The following is a 15,032-nucleotide window of genomic DNA, read 5'->3' as shown; positions in this document are numbered from 1 at the left end:
CACTAGCTTGCTATTCCACTGAGCACATTGGACTGGTTTTTGGCTAGCAGGGCCTGAAGCCACAGGATCTGAGGAGATAAAGGAACTAACTGGATTAAAAAGTGATTCTTTCCCTACCTCAGGAGAACAGACTGAACTTGGGGCTTGTCTACACTGGCAATGTGGCTTGTGTAGTCGCAGCACAGCGCTCTAAAAAAAAAAAAACAAAAACAAAAAAAACCACCTCCACGAGGGGCGCAGCTCCCAGCGCTGAAACTTGCAGCGCTCGGGGGGTTGATTTTTCACCCCCGAGCGAGAAAGTTGCAGCGCTGTAAAGCGCCAGTGTAGACAAGCCCTATGGCAACCAGTTACTCAATACAATTAAAATAGTGGATGTTTTTAAAACAGGTTGGACAAACATCTGTCAGGGATGGTCTAGGTTTACTTGGCCCTGCCACAGCACAGGGGGCTGGATCTGATGACTTTTCAGCATCCCTTTCCAGCCCTATGATTCTATGACACACACACACACAGGCACCCATTGCAGCATTTGAAGAAGTGAGGCTGCCTCAGCTACCCTCAGGGGTTGCTAAGCCTTTGCGCAAGACAGACATGCATAAAGACTGTTTTAAAATAGTTTCTCTCTAAATACTTTGTTTCTACTGTTAAATCTTAACAGTAAAGAAGGTTGTCTGCTCACTGTATTCAATACGGTCACAGATGCCTGAAGGGAAGAGTGATCGGTAACTAGTTAAAAGATAGAATACAAAGGGTAGGAGTAAACGGTCAGCTTTCACAGTGGAGAGAGGTAAATAGTGGGGTCCCCAAGCATCTGTACTGTGACCAGTACTGTTCAACATATTCATAAGTGATCTGGAAAAAGGGTAATCAGTGAAGTGGCAAAGTTGGCAGACAATAAAAAAAATACTCAAAATAGGTAAGCCCAAAGCTGACTGCAAAGAGTTACAAAGGGATCTCACAAAACTAGATGACTGGGCAAGATAATGGCAGATTAAATTCCATGTTAATCAGGGCAAAGTAATGCATATAGGAAACAATCCCAGGTATACATACAAAATTATGGGGTCTAAATTAGCTGTTCCGACTGAAGAAAGATCTTGGAGTCATGGATAGTTCTCTGAAAACAGCTTTTTTGATTGCCGGTGCACATTGAGCAGATAACAGAATGCAGGAACCATTTGGAAAAGGTTAGGTAATAAAACAGAAAATATCATAATGTCATTATATAAACCCATGGTACCCTCACACATTGAATACTGCATGGAGTTCTGGTTGGCCCATCTCAAAAAAAGATATTAGAATTGGACAAAGTACAGACAATGGCAATAAAAATTATTAGGGGTACGGAACAGCTTCCATATGAGAAGAGATTAAAAAAATAACTGGGACTGTTCAGATTAGAAAAGAGATGAACAAGAGGGAATATGATAGAGGTCTATAAAATCATGAATGATGTGAAGAGAGTGAATAGGGAAGTGTTATTTACCTGAAATTAACATAACACAAGAACTAGGTATCTCCCAATGAAATTAATAGGCAGCAGATTTTAAACAAACATAAGGAAGTATTTCTTCACACAATGCATAGTCAACCTGTGGACCTGCTGCCAGGGGATGTTGTGAAGGCCAAAAGTATAACTGGGTTAAAAAAAAGAATGAGAAGTTCATGGAGGCTAGGTCCATCAATGGCTATTAGTCAAGATTGTCAGGGACACAACCCCTTGCTCCCGGTGTCCATAAACCTCTGATTGCCAGAAGCTGGGACTGGACAACAGGGGATGGATCACTTGGTAATTGCCCTCTTCTGGCCACTGTGGAAAGACAGCATAGATGAACCGTTGGTCTGACCCCCTATGGCTGTTCTTATGTCCTTAAGAAGTGCAGGTACTGGGACTTAGACCTTAGTCAGGAGCACCCAAGGGGGAAAAAAATGGTGGGTGCCAAGCACCCACTGGCAGCCCTCTTATCAGCATGTCCCTCTTCCCCCAGTGCCTCCTGCCGATCAGCACTTCCCCCTCCCTTCCCGCGCCTCCCACACACTGCAATCAGCTGTTTGGCAGCATGCAGGGCGGGGGGGGGGGGAGGAGCAGAACAGGATGGGAAGAGGCAGGGCAGGAAGAGGCAGGGTGGGGGTGGAATGGGGCAGGAAGAGGCAGGGCGAAGGTGTGGCTTTGAGGGAAGGGGTGGGGTGAGGGTGGGGTCTTGGGCAGAGCTGGGGGTCAACCCCCACCCCGACACAATGGAAAGTTGGCACCTGTGGGGTAAGTACTGTTGATACACATGATACTGGGACCCGGGCCTGATCTAAGAGTGGGAGAATTGTGGAATTTCACCCCAGGATAGGTGAAAGTATGAGGCCTGACAGCTGAGGGGAACACTCAGAGACCAGAAAGGGAACAAAGGTGCACTTAGCTAGCATAGTAACTGTGACCCAAGCCTTTTATCTCTACACCTAAGGAACTCCATCCCCTTCTCCTCTCTCCCCACCACTAACTTTTTCCCCTCCCTCATCCCCAGCTTTGACTGTGATATTTTTTATTTCTCCCAAAGCTCTTGCTACTTGTTTATAAAGAGGCTTTTCCTTTGAAAGAAAAACATCACTTTATGAACAGAGACCCCTATTGCCCAGCATTAAATAGAAGGGGATGAATCAGCTGATATGAGATGTGTCCATTCTTGTAATTTTGAAGTAAAAATTTTGTTGCTATATTCAAGGTTTTCATCTCCCCTTTGCAATGCGTATGAGAAGAAGAAAAATAAACATGAAAATTATGAACTGGCATTTTATATAATTTTTAATAATTAAGCTATGCAGTTTGATGTATTCATTAGCAAGCAACTCAGCTAGGATATTCAGATTCATTTGCTTATTCACTTAAATCAGCTAGTAATTTTATAAAAACAGTGAGGAGTCTGGTGGCACCTTAAAGACTAACAGATTTATTAGGGAACCTAATAAATCTGTTAGTCTTTAAGGTGCCACCAGACTCCTCATTGTTTTTGTGGATACAGACTAACACGGCTACCCCTCTGATACCTAGTAATTTTAGTAGCTTAAGAGTCAGTTTAACATTCATTTATTTCTGGCTTTCGCCATATAAGAGACTGTTACATAGAAAGTGGAAAGTTCAGAAAAAGGAAAACTAAAGAATGTGTGCAAGTGGTTAGCACTGGGAACTGAGTGGCAGGACTCCTGGATCCTAGTCCCAGTTGAGTGAAGACTTGCCATATGACCTTAGCAAGTCACCTTTAGAAATCCGACCCTATGTATTTAGGTGCCTACCTCCTCTCAATGTCAATGGGAGTTAGGTGCCTAAATGCCTTTAAAAATCTGGCCCTGAGAGCCTCATTCTCCTCTACATCACCTGACAGAGTGGTAAGTAACCCACTGCAGTCAGAGTTGCACTGCTATGAGAACTGCATTAGGCATTTAGCCCCAGATCCTCACAGGTATTTAGATGCCTAACTCCCATTGATTTGAGATACATTTGAGGATGTATCTGGGCCTGATTCAGCTCCATTCAAGTCAATGAGAGATTTCCATTGGCTCCAGTGGTGACGGAGCAAGCCCTCTGTGCCTTGGTTCACTAACCTGTACCAGGGATCGGCTAACTTACTGGTTTGTGAAGTGCTTTGAGAAAGTCAGAAGACAGGCATCATAGAAATGTAGAGCATCATTCCTTTGTGATCATGGTAGTGGTGAAGACAGGAGAATCAGGAAGGTGGTTTCTAAATACACCTCTACCTCGATATAACGCAACCCGACATAACATGAATTCGGATACAACGTGGTAAAGCAGTGCTGGGGGGGGGGCAGGAGAGGGGCTGCGCACTCTGGTGGATCAAAGCAAGTTCGATATAACGTGGTAAGATTTTTTGGCTCCCGAGGACAGCGTTATATCGAGGTAGAGGTGTAAATGTATACCACCAGGAAACTCGTCTCTTCTAATCCTCCCATCTCTTATGCACTTCTCCTTTGGTGCCCCTAATGTGTCTCTTTAACCTGCACTGGGCCACTAATGGGTGTCTAATGGGGCTGATAAGATTTCCTTGTGGGTGAAAAAAAGACTACTACTTGATTTAAGGCATCCTTCTGAATCTTAACTCATAAGGTAAAAACAGTTGCTTAGGAAAAGCAGGGCCGCCCGGGATGTTGTGGGGACAAGTGGGGCAATTTGCCCCAGGGGCCCCCACCAGAATATAGCATTCTGTGGTATTGCAACTTTTTTTTTTAAATGGAAGGGGCCCCCGAAATTGCTTTGCTCGGGCCCCCTGAATCCTCTGGGTGTCCCTGAGGAGCAGATACTTGTAGTAACCATAGTCATTACATGACAGTCTCCATCTACGTAACAGGAGCAGGAGGTACACATCCTGCTGTACTCATGTCAAGTGATTTAGGATCTTCAGATGCATTAGGACTAGTCATTTCCCCAAGGGTTTAAAGTTGGGATTAGAACAAAGTGGGTTCAGAGTGATACCTAAATAAGGGACAAATGGAGCAAGTTGGCCACTTATTCTACTACAAAGTTCTACCTCCTGGTCTTCAAATGTCTGAAATGAAGTGTCAGCTAAGAATTAAAACTGATCCACCGTATCGTCCTTCTTTAGCAAGAAGACCCCCCCATCACTAGAACAAGCATCAGGAGCCGCATTTTGATCTGCACTCCTTACTAACAGCCAAATCCATCCCACTCACTGTACTAAAGCAAGTAGTTCCATTACCAGAAAGCATTCAGGGACTACCTGGCTGAAGTAAGATGAATGGAATATGGGGCTCAACCCTGCAAACATTTCCTCATGCGAGTATCCCCACTGCATTGGGAATCTTTGTATAAAGTTTTGTCACAAGAAAGCGTTCTCCCTGAATCTGTACATGCCTGGGTTCATTGTCTGTGCCTTCCACCCATGACGTGTTAGCAAGGGGACAAATCCTGCTCCCACTGAAGTCAATAGCAAATTTTCCATTGACTTAACTGGGAACAGAATTGTGCCCAATGCCAATAAGCTAAGATAGATATTGCAAAGGGTTGGTATTTGACTATTGTAACATAAAATAGAGCCAAGCATACATCATCTATGAGTTAGCAAGATGATATATAAAACCACAAATCACCATGGTAATTCTTTGCAAATCAGTTTGCTGGATTGAATACTAATGTTATTTAACCCACATTAAAATAGACCAAATAATGTTTAACAGTTACATTAAGATGACACTTTTTTTTTGTTACTGTCAAAAAACAGGTTAATGTATCAGTAAGTTCCCAGAGCTATGAATACCAATGATATCTTTGGGGACCAAGCTTCATTTCACAGATTACGAATGAGGAAAGTTAACCTGTTTACATATTAGAGAAACCTATTCTGGTTAATAACGATTTAGGAGGAGATTTTCAAAGGCACAAATGGGCACATTAGCCACATTCAAATCCATGCAGGTGGGCTCTTGTGCCCAGCATGATCCCCACTGAAATCAATTGGGCTCCACATAGCACAGGGTCTGATTGCAGGATTGAGGTCTAGTCTGCTTCAGAAACCATCCTGTACATACTCTGCGTGAACATCACAGATGTCTTGTTGCAGTGCAGGACAGAGCAAAGTAACTCATTTCAATCAACAGTCTTCCGTATGTGTTTCACCAAAACAGTGTGTAGGGGGGAATCTTTGTTAGTTGCAAAGTGAAAAGAATTTACCTGTTTCTATGTATACCTTTTGTTTCACACCATATGTTGTGAAGTGTTATTTATTCAGCTTAGTTCACCTGGTTTTAGAGTGCATCTGCAATGTACGTATGCAGAGTACAAACAATTCACTTTCTTAGAAGGCATAGAATCAGAAATTAAGCACCGCAATAAGCTTCCAAGGGAGAATCCCTGTCATTGGAGACTTTTAAGACTAGGTTAGCTGAACCCCTGTTCAGGATGTCTAGGTATACTTGGTCCTGCCTCAGCACATGTGGTTTGACTAGATGTTTGGACTAGAGAAAAGAAGACTAAGGGGGGACCTGACAGTCTTAAAATATACATTAAGAACTGTTATAATGAGGATTGTGATCACTTGTTCTCCATGTTGTTCACTCAAGGTAGGATAAGAAATAAATGGCTTAATCTGCAGCAAAGGAAATTTGTTACATATTATGAAAAAGCTTTCTAACTATAACATAAATAACTATGGCAGTAGCTCAACAGCAGAAGTCTTGCCAATATTGGCAAGAAATACCCCTGTAGAACTATTTTTGAAGACCTCAGCTTAGGAACAGAGAGAAGAAGAAAACGAAGCAGAGCCAGCAATATTTTTAAATTGGTTGGGAGACTCAACATTTAGAAAGAGCTTACACAAGAAAAATGCCCTTCAACTCGCATCTCTGTGAAGTGAGTCCTACACTCTTGTTTTTCACACTACCACATGCTATGCTCATCATACCATGTTGTTTTCATTACATTCAAAATGGGCCACCTTTTATATGGGGATCTCAAAGCACCTTATAAACATTGATTGAATCTCACAACCTCCCATTATCCCCCATTTTATAGATGAGGAAACACAGGCACACAAAAAGTTAACTCACTTAGCTAAAGTCACTCTGACACATCCAGTGGCTGAAAGGAAACCTCACAGGAGACCCAGGATAAGCAAAGAAAGCATTTCTGTACTTTCAGGTTCATTTTTACAGCATCGGTGTACACCAAGAATAACACAACCCCTACCCCATATCCATCGTAATCTCTGATCCCATTCCTTCCATAGGGCTTTCATCATAGACACCAAATAATGTAAGCAAGGGAGTACCTCTCTTTCTTTAGCAATCCCTGACCAACAATCCTGCCTCTGAACAGATAGATTAGCCCAGTCCCTTTAAAAAGGCTCTGATTCTAACTAGGTTCAGCTGTGCTCCACTCAGGGAAGCCGTCTCAGCTGGGACTGGAATCTCCTGTGGGTTTTAACTCCCAGACCTTTCACACCAGTGTCTAGCTTGGTTGAGCATCCTTCTTCTTGAGGTGAAATGCAGCCTAGCCCAGTGAGGTTGCAATCTCAGTTAAGGTTTCTAGGAGCTCCTGTAAAACAAATACTACCAATACATAAATCTGTGGTTTAGGACCTGATCCTGCAAGTGCTGCATGTGCTGAGATCTCACTGAAGTCAAGGTGGATCCTGTGGACTTGCAGGCCTGTGTTTGTAAATTTCAGACATTGAAAAATTACTTTTCAGTAGCTTGATTTTTTTTAAATCAAGTCATTTAAAAAAAGTTAAATGCATCCTATCTACGATAAGATACATAAGGACTTCAAGCATGGAAATATAATTGTAGAGTTAACTAACTTTCCATGTGCTGGCTTTGAAATCTTGCATCTTAACATAGGGAAGGAGCATATGGTGATATTTTATTTTCTATTTATAAAAGCTCCCATGGCACCTAAATTTCATGAGGGGTAAAGGAATAAAGGCTTCTCATCATAACTAACAGGTGATTTGTTTTGCATTGGTTAGTGCTTAATGGTCACTGCAAAATTATAAAAACTGTCAAAGCAATCAGAATTTTAAAAAATGTACAGTCGTTTTTCACATTATAGCCCTTTGGTTTGTTTATGTCTCATGCCTCTTAAAGAGAAATTGACAATACAAAACTTTTTGTCCTTAACAGGCTGATTCTGGGAGCAGGCAAATAACCCTGCCAGTGCTCAGTATGGTATTATACAATTGCTGGCGATGCAGTTTTGAAACGTGCAAACTGCTTATTATAAATCTGAAATGATCTTTGCACATCCTAGCACCTTTCTCCTAAGTATCTCAAAGTGCTTTACAAACATTAAATAATTTAACATCAAAATATTTTTAATGAGGTACATAAGCCTGTCTCTTTGACAGATAGGGGCTCTAAAGCTTAGTCTTTGTCTACATGAGGCAGTTGTACCAATTGTTTGGACACTCTTATTTCAGTTTCAGAATGACTTATACTGAATTAGCATAAGACTGTAAGGAATTGACTTCAGCAATATTGATACATGGCATTCTTAAGCTAAAACAAGAGTGCCCACGAAAGCAGATTGTGACCCTGATTTTGTTAAATCAGTCCGACTGTCTTGTTTAGATGAGGCCTTACAGATGTTAAAAAGTTTTCACTAGTTTTGAGAGACTCGCTCCTTACGTGTCCAGCTTGAAGACAACATATGTTTCTGAGATGCTGAGTATCCACAACTCTCTTTGCCTTCAATGGGAACAGTGGTTGCTTGGCCCCTCTGCAAATCAAGGCCTAGCTGTCTCAAGTTGGGCACCCACAACCTGAGGCATACCAAAATAGTGGATGGACAATGTGCTTAAATGCTTTGCCCAGAACAGTCTAGGTAAGGAACTAATATGGCCCCCATCACTGTAGTATCTGAGCCTCACGCTCTTTAATGTATTTATCCTCACAGCACCTCTGTGAGGCAGGGCAGTGCCATTATCTCCATTTTATAGGTGGGAAACTGAGGCACAGAGACTAAGTGACTTGCCCTTGGTCACACAAGGTTTTGTGTGGCAGAGCAGAAACTGGACTTGGGTGTTCAGCAGCCCAGGCTAGATGAACTCAAACTGGAACGGGTGCAGAGAAGGGCGACTAAGATGATCAGAGGAATGGAAAACCTGTCGTATGAAAAGAGATTAGAGGAGCTTGGGTTGTTTAGTCTGACAAAGCGAAGGCTGAGGGGGGATATGATTGCTATCTTTAAATATATCAGAGGGGTTAATACAAGGGAGGGAGAGGAATTATTCCAGTTTAGTACTAATGTGGACACGAGAACGAATGGATACAAACTGGCCGGGGGGAAGTTTAGGCTAGAAATTAGACGAAGGTTTCTGACCGTCAGAGGGGTGAAATATTGGAACGGCCTTCCGAGGGAAACGGTGGGGGCGACGGACCTGTCTGGTTTTAAGATTAAGTTGGATAAGTTTATGGAGGGAATGGTTTAATGATAAAACATAGTAGCCAAGGAAAACCAAGCAATGGTACATGAACAACATAATGGCCAACAAGGGTCAGGCTAGAGACTCTTGCCTATATGCTCGGGGTATTACTGATCGCCATATTTGGGGTCGGGAAGGAATTTTCCTCCAGGGTAGATTGGCTGAGCCTCTGGAGGTTTTTCGCCTTCCTCCGCAGCATGGGGCAGGGATCACTAGCAGGAGGGTCTCAGCCGATTGAAGTCACTAAAACACAGGACTGGGGACTTCAACGGTAGAGTACAGGGAAGGGTCTTGCGGCCTGCAGCATGCAGGGGGTCAGACCAGATGATCATAATGGTCCCTTCTGACCTTAATGTCTATGAGTCTATGAGTCTATGAGCCCTCTAACCATTGGGACATCTTTCCTGTCAGATCACACAACAAGACAGCATCAGAATTGGGATCAGGTCCAAGAGTTCCCAGTGCCAGCCCACTAGACCACCCTCCATCCTCTACTGTTCTGCTGCTCAGTGTGCCAGGTTACATGCATGTGTTGTTCATTTACTAGTCCAGGATGTGACTGAATCTTTGTGATAAATCAGTGTGATTTTGCTTCTCAAGCAGAGGTGGGCCTGAGATACATAGTCCAGACCCTGATTTCAACCATCTCAGATTTCTGGGGTATTTGGATCTGGGAGTTTTGGTTTGGTCCCATCATAAAAATAGGAACCAGATGTGGACTTAAGATACAGGTTCAAGTTCAGATTTTGGGCCCTCCTCCCAAGTGGAATCCAAGAGTGAAGTTCAGGGGTTTGGTCTGAGGCCATCTTTATTCTCACTATATACTGAGCTAACTATGATGACAGCTGATAAGCACTTACAGTGTGAGGTTTTGTGATTAAAGCACGAGTCTCCTCTCAGGGATAACTCCTCTGCAGTTAATGGAGTGACAGTGGCCTAAAACTAGAGTAAAGGAGAGAATCAGGCCTATAATATGCCATGTTGCAATCAGGTTTAGACTATCAAATTCATTTCACTTAAAACTTCAGTTGTAAAGAGAGAAAAGGACAGTGCTTTGCAACTCAGCCACCCAACCCCTCTATTTGAGCATATTCATGAAGTCTTCAGTAGAAAGCTCTGAAATTTCTATGTTGGCATTGCACTACCTTTCCTTGACTAACATCAAACAGGCCTTCAATCACTGCTAATGTGTCAAATGTCTGTAACATAAGGGAGAAAATGATCTTGGGCTTTGGATTTTTAAATGGAAATACTCTTGGTAGCTTTCAGTGTTTTTCTGTGTTATTTATTCTAGCACCAGTTATTGCCCAAACAAATAATCAGAGAGATGGTCTTTTCCTCCTGATGTTAAGAGTTTTAGTTTAGTCTAATGACACTGAACACTGAAAGACTGAAAAGTCTTAGTTGTGCTGTGTGTGGAAGGCTCATTGAGCTAAAATTGGTTTTCACTCTATTATCTATTGGAGCAGCAAAGACTGTCGTGGGAGCTTTTATTTAAACTTGGATGAATGCTTCCTTTTCTGCACACAATCAAGGCAAACCCAGCCTCACCTTTTAACAAATTGTACAGTTTCTGGTGCTGCAAACATTGCTTGTCAAATACATTGTGCAATTCTCCTCCCACTCCCCCCAAGCCCTTCATCCCGTGACTTCCTAATTCTTTTCAGCTTCTTAAAAAAAGCAATAGCTGTTCTCCAACATGAATACAAATATCTACATATGTCCCCCTCTGAAAGCATGCATGAATACAGAACGGTACTTTTCCTCTTGTTGTCAAGGCCAAATTAGGGCTTTATGGGGCCCTAGGCAATGCAGAGGCAAGAATTCAGGATGGGATGAAATCCCTGAGGTTACTCTGATTTTCTTTATTATCCCTTTTACCTTCCAGTTTCCTCCTTTTAAAAATAATTCTCTTTCAGTGGAATGTTTATTTTGTGAGGGCATAGAAGCTACATCTTCCTGTATAATTTATAAAACTTATTAATACTTCAAATTATAGAATAATCACACCTACACACCCTCTACTTCACAAAAGCATTCCAGTTAGAGTTGGCACAAAATGTTTTTTTCGGTTCACTGGCACTTTCAAAAAATAAAATCTGTTTTGGGTCAGCCTGCAAATGAAAATGTTCTTGAAAAAAGTCAAAAAAATTGTTTTGGGTCAAACACAATGTTGTGTTTCAGTTTTGACCATTTTAAAATGTTGATTTAAAAAAAAAATAAAGGAAACATTGAATAGAAAATTAATTTCAAACCAAATAATTGAAAATTTTCATTTAGAAAAATTATGAAACAAAACATTTGATTTTTTAGTTTAATTTTTTCCAAATGAACAATTCAGCAAAGCTGACACAAATTCACAGAACGTTTTGGTGTTACTAAATCTGCATTTGCCACCAAAACATTTTTTGGCTGAAAAATGTAATCCAGCTCTACTTCCAATCTATACAATAGTTCCCTAAAGATCCGAACACCAAGGGTTTGGACAGTTTGTCCCATGGCAGGGAAGTGATTGCTCCCTGGTCTGTGACGTGGTTCTGTTTTGTCCTGGGTGTGTTGTACTGGCAATGAGCAAAGCTCAGGCAGTCTTTAGCTGATGTTGTGCTTTATTCAGTAAAATGGATGCTGATTGGAATATAAGCTCCTATGGGCAGGAGCTTTGGCTCTGAGCTGTGTGTGAAGCGCACATTCACAGAGCTACATACACCATAAAAATGCAATTTTAAAAGCCACTTAAAAATTTGCTCCTCCAGAAGATCCTCATTTGCACAAAACTAAGATCTACATAGGGGATCCATGCTTCCAAAGCCTGCTCCAAGAGAGGCTGCCTGGCAGCTGGCTTCCCTATTCCTTTCTCTGAGAATACAGTGAGGAAATCTTCACCATAGAACCACTCTCCAGAGATGTCTGATCCTTGAGCTGCTCACCTGTGTGCTTCCATAGCAGTAGTCGAAACCCCTGTTCTCCCTTCTGAGACCCTCCCACCCCAACATAGTATCTCCTATGGCACACCCTGACTGCCCCAGGTGCATTTCCCCCCAAAGTGTGCTCCCTCATACCTGAGACAGGGGGGTGGCCTGATCTTTGCACTTTCCCAGCAGATCCAGCACCTTACAGGTTGTAAGCCTGATGCCAGCTTGTTACATTGCTCGGCTGTGAATAAGCTACACAACTCAACAATGTACAATCAAACCATAGAGAAATTCACCGACTAAATCCAAATTCTGAAGAAATCAGCTGGACTCACATTTTGATTGTGAGTATCCTTTAGGCAGAAGAGGAACTACATTTGCCCAATAACTTATTAATTGTGAATTATTCACTTGGCTCTAGTCTAGGCAGCTTGTGCGAGGAGCACAATAAGAAAGACTTTCTGTATGAGTTAGATCAGTCACCTCCTTTTTAGAAGCTGCTTCTCTCTAATTACTCTGAATAATCAGCAACAGCACACGAGAGGGGCTGGGCCAGTACTTTGCTCTCTATCCCTTAATAACCTTAATTTAAAAATCAAGGGTGACTCTTCACAGGATTCACTCTCCACTAGAGTTGGCTTCAAGTATTTCCTCCACTGGATTTAGTCTGTAATCTCACTCCTCCGTGTGGATGAGACAGTACCAGACAAGCCACATATTAAGCCAATAGAGTTAGAGATGCCAACAGAATACACTGGGCCTGATTCTGATCTCACAGCAATTTTACATTGGTGTAACTCCGCCAACTTTAATGAGTTACACCATGGAGAAGAGGTGAAGAGAATCAGGCACAACGACTTTCCTAAAGTGGGCTGTTATTGTGTCACCATCAAAAGCACTAGGCAGAACGTTTTAGACCTATCAGCGTCACAGCTTACCTTTCCCCAGGAGACTGGTTTCTGCCGTCTGTGTCATGACATTGCTTTACCAGCACAACATCAGGATGTAAAACAAGGGACTGGATGCTCAACTGGGGCACACTCATGCTGAGATTGGGGGAAAGCAAGGGTGACCCTAAACCACCTTCACAACAGCCTTGATCCCAGGGATTTCCAAGGACCGAATCATCCCCAAGCACTGCCAGATTAGTGCAATGATAGCTTTGGGGCTGTTGGAGCAGCGCAAAAAGGGATGTAGGAGGAGGCCAAGGAGTTGGCCCAAGATCAGGAGAGAAGTAGCTGTTTACTAAAGGAAAAGCATTTTAATACCACACTTCAGCTCTGGTTTCATTCCGCTCTGCTCTTCACAGTTACGTATCACAGTAATGCTGAGCCAGTCAGCGGCAAAGGTCACGCATGTGAGAGCAAAGTGGGGTGAAGTGGAGCTCCCTTAGCAACTGGAACTCAGACTACGGAGGAGCTGATAGTGACCACAGACTTCAGTGCCTTCAGACAGAACTCAGTGCAAGCCTAGTCTTCCCACAACAGCAACCACCTCCAAGAAAATGAAGAGAGAAGCCCCATCCCAACCACACATGTTAAAAAACCTGCAAAATTTCATCTTCAACCTCACCCAGGAGGTTGCTGAGTCTCTTTATTGAGCTCTTTCTTGCTTTAATTCAATGTTGGATGTCCTCAGACACTACAGTGATAAGCACCAGGTAGGAAGATAAATAGATAATTCCTACCTTTTCTGTAGTGCGTTTCACCCATAAATCTCAAAGCACTTTACAACGAAGGTCAGTATTGTTATCCCCATTTCTTACAGATGGGGAAACCGAGGCACAGGGATGTAAAGTGGCTTGCTCAAGGTCACCTAGCAGGTCAGTGGCAGAATTCAGAATAGAACTCAGGTGTCCAGTGCTCTATCCACCAGGCCAAATTTCCTGGATGGATAGTTAGATTTGTGGAACACCCGTGGTTTGATGTCAGTTTGCATCTTCCATCACATAGCTGGCAGAAAGTTTTCCCATTCTGAGACAAACTGGAGATTTAAGTGAACATAAGCTTGATTTATGAAGGGAATATATTTTCTATTATAGCTCAGTTCAGGATCATTTATTTTTCTTCCTTAGTGATATTGGATGATTTTTATTCTAAGTTATAAATCTGACTCGATTAAAAATAAAAAGTGGACACTCCATCTTTCAGCCCTGGTCATGTGGAATCAAACCACATGTCAGAGGGAAGTCAGTCAAGGGGAATGAGAGTTTTGCACTTCGATCAAACTTGTCCACCATTCTTACTGCAATTACAAGTATTAATAACTGCCAACTTCAAGCTCCTCGTCTTCCAGGCCCAGCACAGCTCTGCCCTTGCCAAGTACATCTGTGCTCTTGTTTAATCTTGCACCCCACCCCCCACCCTATCCTCGCTCCCTGCTGCTTCTTTTGTCTCCCCCTCCTACTCTGGCTTCACATTTTCTTTTGTGTCGCTCTTTGTGCTCGGAACTACTTCCCACTTTCCAGGCACCAAGAGTAGTCCCTCCCATCTCTAAACCCATTCCACTTGCAAAGCCTCCGACGCTGGTCTCCTATGCTAACAATAGCTCCTCTGCCTGTTCTCTTATCCTGTTCATTCTGCTCATCTGAAGGCCAGATTCTGATATCTGTACTTATGGTGAATGCCAACTTACCCCACTGAAATCAATGGAACCACATATGAACAACAGTTCTCCTCAGTGTAAGTAAAGGTAACAGAATCTGGCCCAGAGTAAGGGAGAGCTGGTGAGTACCCATAGATTCCATTACTGTCAATCCCAATGAAGCAACCAGGAGTTGTGGGTACTCAGCATCTCCCAGGATCAGGCCCCTTTGACTGTCAGTACAAAATGTTCAAAAGCATCTAAGCGACATAGGAGAAAATTATGACTTTTCATAAGTACCTTTGGCACTTAGAAGCCTAACAGGGAAATTTTCAAAAGCACAAATGGTTGCTAGGTACCTGACTCTCACTGAAAGCCAATGAGACTTAGGCTCCCCAGTGCTTAAGTCTTTTTGGAAAATGGGATCGAGGCTCCTAATCACTTCAGTGTTTTTGAAAATTTTACCCTAAGTCCTTTTGGACAAGGACCCTAGGCTCAGCCTGTGTTTTTAAATCACTTTGTCCGTTTATGGTGCAATTACATTGGCAAATAGCAATATACAGGAAGTCATAAGAACGGCTGTACTGGGACAGAC

Source organism: Malaclemys terrapin, chromosome 19 (assembly GCF_027887155.1).
Source record: "Malaclemys terrapin pileata isolate rMalTer1 chromosome 19, rMalTer1.hap1, whole genome shotgun sequence".
NCBI lineage: Eukaryota > Metazoa > Chordata > Testudines > Emydidae > Malaclemys > Malaclemys terrapin.
The sequence above is the reverse complement of the archived record's forward strand: the minus strand, read 5'-3'. Positions refer to the sequence as shown.